This window comes from Syngnathus leptorhynchus, unplaced genomic scaffold (assembly GCF_054491065.1).
Source record: "Syngnathus leptorhynchus isolate UIUO unplaced genomic scaffold, UIUO_Slep HiC_scaffold_60, whole genome shotgun sequence".
NCBI lineage: Eukaryota > Metazoa > Chordata > Actinopteri > Syngnathiformes > Syngnathidae > Syngnathus > Syngnathus leptorhynchus.
In genome coordinates, this window is record NW_028232027.1 from 322,501 (window position 1) to 328,553 (window position 6,053).

Here is a 6,053-nt window from a genome sequence, read left to right on the forward strand (position 1 = left end):
GCGTGTCCGACGCCGTGGGGAGACCAGCACCATCTCCTCCATACTCGTAAACGAGGTGCTTTGGAAAACGGGGGGAAAGTCGATGAGTACACTGACTACTGGGACCATTTCATTGTACTCTGGCGCACCTGAAGACCAAAAAAGGTACTGCACCTTAGCCCGGGTACCTCACCCCCTGGTACCTCGAGGTGAGCTCCAGGGAGAGAGGCTGATTTTTTGCTTTTTGAGGCCGACCACCGAACCGGCGCGGGGCGGACTCACAAGCCCCGCAGAGCCGTGGGCACTTAGTCGTTTTTTCGAAAGTTGACACTTAGTCGTTTTTTCGCCGATTTTGCTGGGACCTCCAGGCGAGGACCGGCGTTTTTCGTCTTCCGGGTCCGACCCGGGAACCAGCGCCGAGCGGACACATTCGCTCGCTAGTGCCGTTGGCACTTAGAAAATTTTTCGTTTGTCATGAGCTCCGGGCGGAGACCGGCGTTTTTCGTCTTCCGGGTCCGACCCGGGAACCAGCGCCGAGCGGACACATTCGCTCGCAAGTGCCGTTGGCACTTAGAAAATTTTTCGTTTGTCATGAGCTCCGGGCGGAGAGCGGCGTTTTTCGTCTTCCGGGTTCGACCCGGGAACCAGCGCCGAGCGGACACATTCGCTCGCTAGTGCCGTTGGCACTTAGAAAATTTTTCGTTTGTCATGAGCTCCGGGCGGAGACCGGCGTTTTTTGTCTTCCGGGTTCGACCCGGGAACCAGCGCCGAGCGGACACATTCGCTCGCTAGTGCCGTTGGCACTTAGAAAATTTTTCGTTTGTCATGAGCTCCGGGCGGAGAGCGGCGTTTTTCGTCTTCCGGGTTCGACCCGGGAACCAGCGCCGAGCGGACACATTCGCTCGCTAGTGCCGTTGGCACTTAGAAAATTTTTCGTTTGTCATGAGCTCCGGGCGGAGAGCGGCGTTTTTCGTCTTCCGGGTTCGACCCGGGAACCAGCGCCGAGCGGACACATTCGCTCGCTAGTGCCGTTGGCACTTAGAAAATTTTTCGTTTGTAATGAGCTCCGGGCGGAGAGCGGCGTTTTTCGTCTTCCGGGTTCGACCCGGGAACCAGCGCCGAGCGGACACATTCGCTCGCTAGTGCCGTTGGCACTTAGAAAATTTTTCGTTTGTCATGAGCTCCGGGCGGAGAGCGGCGTTTTTCGTCTTCCGGGTTCGACCCGGGAACCAGCGCCGAGCGGACACATTCGCTCGCTAGTGCCGTTGGCACTTAGAAAATTTTTCGTTTGTCATGAGCTCCGGGCGGAGAGCGGCGTTTTTCGTCTTCCGGGTTCGACCCGGGAACCAGCGCCGAGCGGACACATTCGCTCGCTAGTGCCGTTGGCACTTAGAAAATTTTTCGTTTGTCATGAGCTCCGGGCGGAGAGCGGCGTTTTTCGTCTTCCGGGTTCGACCCGGGAACCAGCGCCGAGCGGACACATTCGCTCGCTAGTGCCGTTGGCACTTAGAAAATTTTTCGTTTGTCATGAGCTCCGGGCGGAGACCGGCATTTTTCGTCATTCGAGGCCGACGGGGGAACCAGCCGGAGCGGACACGTTTGCTCGGAAGAGCCGTTGGCACTTAGAAAAAATTCCGTGTCTCGTGAGCTCCAGGGGGGACAGGCTGGTTTTATTCATCCGTAGCCGACATGGGAACCAGCGCGGAGCGGATTGGTGTTGCGCTGCCATATACCTCATCTCTCTCAAGAGTCCCCCCCTTATACGTGCCGATGGTGTTTTGGAAAACGGGGGGTAACTGGATGAGTACACTGACTAGTGGGACCAAGTACACTAATAGCCCCTGGTACCTAAAATGGAAGTATAGAGGCCGACTTTCGGGCAAGATCACGCCGGGTTAGGCTTCCAGGACCTCGGCTAAGCAATTTTAACGGGTTGCCCGGTTCTTTTTTGAACCAGCCCGGTTCTTTTTTTTTATCCAGCCCGGTTCTTTTTACACTTCCAGCTGGAGCTCGGGAGCGGCTTTTTGCACAAGATCACGCCGTGTTAGGCTTCCAGGACCTCAGCTAAGCAATTTTAACGGGTCGCCCGGTTCTTTTTTGATCCAGCCCGGTTCTTTTTTTTATCCAGCCTGGTTCTTTTTACACTTCCAGCTGGAGCTCGGGAGCGGCTTTTTGCACAAGAACACGCCGTGTTAGGCTTCCAGGACCTCGGCTAAGCAATTTTAACGGGTCGCCCGGTTCTTTTTTGATCCAGCCCGGTTCTTTTTTTTATCCAGCCTGGTTCTTTTTACACTTCCAGCTGGAGCTCGGGAGCGGCTTTTTGCACAAGAACACGCCGTGTTAGGCTTCCAGGACCTCGGCTAAGCAATTTTAACGGGTCGCCCGGTTCTTTTTTGATCCAGCCCGGTTCTTTTTTTTATCCAGCCTGGTTCTTTTTACACTTCCAGCTGGAGCTCGGGAGCGGCTTTTTGCACAAGATCACGCCGTGTTAGGCTTCCAGGACCTCGGCTAAGCAATTTTAACGGGTCGCCCGGTTCTTTTTTTTTATCCAGCCCGGTTCTTTTTTTATCCAGCCCGGTTCTTTTTACACTTCCAGCTGGAGCTCGGGAGCGGCTTTTTGCACAAGATCACGCCGTGTTAGGCTTCCAGGACCTCGGCTAAGCAATTTTAACGGGTTGCCCGGTTCTTTTTTGAACCAGCCCGGTTCTTTTTTTTATCCAGCCTGGTTCTTTTTACACTTCCAGCTGGAGCTCGGGAGCGGCTTTTTGCACAAGAACACGCCGTGTTAGGCTTCCAGGACCTCGGCTAAGCAATTTTAACGGGTCGCCCGGTTCTTTTTTGATCCAGCCCGGTTCTTTTTTTTATCCAGCCTGGTTCTTTTTACACTTCCAGCTGGAGCTCGGGAGCGGCTTTTTGCACAAGAACACGCCGTGTTAGGCTTCCAGGACCTCGGCTAAGCAATTTTAACGGGTTGCCCGGTTCTTTTTTGAACCAGCCCGGTTCTTTTTTTTATCCAGCCTGGTTCTTTTTACACTTCCAGCTGGAGCTCGGGAGCGGCTTTTTGCACAAGAACACGCCGTGTTAGGCTTCCAGGACCTCGGCTAAGCAATTTTAACGGGTCGCCCGGTTCTTTTTTGATCCAGCCCGGTTCTTTTTTTTATCCAGCCTGGTTCTTTTTACACTTCCAGCTGGAGCTCGGGAGCGGCTTTTTGCACAAGATCACGCCGTGTTAGGCTTCCAGGACCTCGGCTAAGCAATTTTAACGGGTCGCCCGGTTCTTTTTTTTATCCAGCCCGGTTCTTTTTTTATCCAGCCCGGTTCTTTTTACACTTCCAGCTGGAGCTCGGGAGCGGCTTTTTGCACAAGATCACGCCGTGTTAGGCTTCCAGGACCTCGGCTAAGCAATTTTAACGGGTCGCCCGGTTCTTTTTTGATCCAGCCCGGTTCTTTTTTTTATCCAGCCTGGTTCTTTTTACACTTCCAGCTGGAGCTCGGGAGCGGCTTTTTGCACAAGAACACGCCGTGTTAGGCTTCCAGGACCTCGGCTAAGCAATTTTAACGGGTCGCCCGGTTCTTTTTTTTATCCAGCCCGGTTCTTTTTTTATCCAGCCCGGTTCTTTTTACACTTCCAGCTGGAGCTCGGGAGCGGCTTTTTGCACAAGATCACGCCGTGTTAGGCTTCCAGGACCTCGGCTAAGCAATTTTAACGGGTCGCCCGGTTCTTTTTTGATCCAGCCCGGTTCTTTTTTTTATCCAGCCCGGTTCTTTTTACACTTCCAGCTGGAGCTTGGGAGCGGCTTTTTGCACAAGAACACGCCGTGTTAGGCTTCCAGGACCTCGGCTAAGCAATTTTAACGGGTCGCCCGGTTCTTTTTTGATCCAGCCCGGTTCTTTTTTTATCCAGCCCGGTTCTTTTTACACTTCCAGCTGGAGCTCGGGAGCGGCTTTTTGCACAAGATCACGCCGGGTTAGGCTTCCAGGACCTCGGCTAAGCAATTTTAACGGGTCGCCCGGTTCTTTTTTGATCCAGCCCGGTTCTTTTTTTATCCAGCCCGGTTCTTTTTACACTTCCAGCTGGAGCTCGGGAGCGGTTTTTTGCACAAGATCACGCCGTGTTAGGCTTCCAGGACCTCGGCTAAGCAATTTTAACGGGTCGCCCGGTTCTTTTTTGATCCAGCCCGGTTCTTTTTTTTATCCAGCCCGGTTCTTTTCACACTTCCAGCTGGAGCTCGGCAGCGGCTATTTGCACAAGATCACGCCGGGTTAGGCTTCCAGGACCTCGGCTAAGCAATTTTAACGGGTCGCCCGGTTCTTTTTTGATCCAGCCCGGTTCTTTTTACACTTCCAGCTGGAGCTCGGGAGCGGCTTTTTGCACAAGATCACGCCGTGTTAGGCTTCCAGGACCTCGGCTAAGCAATTTTAACGGGTCGCCCGGTTCTTTTTTGATCCAGCCCGGTTCTTTTTTTATCCAGCCCGGTTCTTTTTACACTTCCAGCTGGAGCTCGGGAGCGGTTTTTTGCACAAGATCACGCCGTGTTAGGCTTCCAGGACCTCGGCTAAGCAATTTTAACGGGCCGCCCGGTTCTTTTTTGATCCAGCCCGGTTCTTTTTTGATCCAGCCCGGTTCTTTTTCCACTTCCAGCTGGAGCTCAGCAGCGGCTTTTTGCACAAGATCACGCCGGGTTAGGCTTCCAGGACCTCGGCTAAGCACTTCTAACGGGTCGCCCGGTTCTTTTTTTGAACCAGCCCGGTTCTTTTTACACTTCCAGCTGGAGCTCAGCAGCGGCTTTTTGCACAAGATCACGCCGGGTTAGGGTTCCAGGACCTCGGCTAAGCAATTTTAACGGGCCGCCCGGTTCTTTTTTTGATCCAGCCCGGTTCTTTTTACACTTCCAGCTGGAGCTCAGCAGCGGCTTTTTGCACAAGATCACGCCGGGTTAGGCTTCCAGGACCTCGCCTAAGCACTTCTAACGGGCCCTGGTCCACCCCTGCCAGCGCATTTCAAAACTTGGCATTAATTTCGACCTAAGAGACGAAGTCTGATTTTTTTCTACCACTTGGGCGGCCTTTTTGCACCCAGAACACCCGCACCGGCACCATAAATTCGAAGGGTGCCGAGTGCGTCGGCGCAGATTCTGCGACGGAGTGACACTTCCCTCTTGTGGACATTCGGCGGTAGGTGAAATGCGCACTCGGTCTTCTCTTTTCTTTTCCTTCCAGTGAAACTTTGGCAACATTCTGCGAGCTGCTGGCTTCCAGAACCTCGGCCAAGCAGGTGGAGGATTTTTTTCCACTTCCAGCTGGAGGTGAGGAGGGACTTTTTGGGCAAGATCACGCCGACTTAGCAAGCAAGGTGGAAGTGCCAGCATGCAGTGGCTGGAAGTGTGGATGTGGAGCTCCAGCACCCTCCCTGCCTATGGAAGTGTGGAGCTCCAGCACCCTCCCTGCCTATGGAAGTGTGGAGCTCCAGCACCCTCCCTGCCTATGGAAGTGTGGAGCTCCAGCACCCTCCCTGCCTATGGAAGTGTGGAGCTCCAGCACCCTCCCTGCCTATGGAAGTGTGGAGCTCCAGCACCCTCCCTGCCTATGGAAGTGTGGAGCTCCAGCACCCTCCCTGCCTATGGAAGTGTGGAGCTCCAGCACCCTCCCTGCCTATGGAAGTGTGGAGCTCCAGCACCCTCCCTGCCTATGGAAGTGTGGAGCTCCAGCCTATGGAAGTGTGGAGCTCCAGCACCCTCCCTGCCTATGGAAGTGTGGAGCTCCAGCACCCTCCCTGCCTATGGAAGTGTGGAGCTCCAGCACCCTCCCTGCCTATGGAAGTGTGGAGCTCCAGCACCCTCCCTGCCTATGGAAGTGTGGAGCTCCAGCACCCTCCCTGCCTATGGAAGTGTGGAGCTCCAGCACCCTCCCTGCCTATGGAAGTGTGGAGCTCCAGCACCCTCCCTGCCTATGGAAGTGTGGAGCTCCAGCACCCTCCCTGCCTATGGAAGTGTGGAGCTCCAGCACCCTCCCTGCCTATGGAAGTGTGGAGCTCCAGCACCCTCCCTGCCTATGGAAGTGTGGAGCTCCAGCAC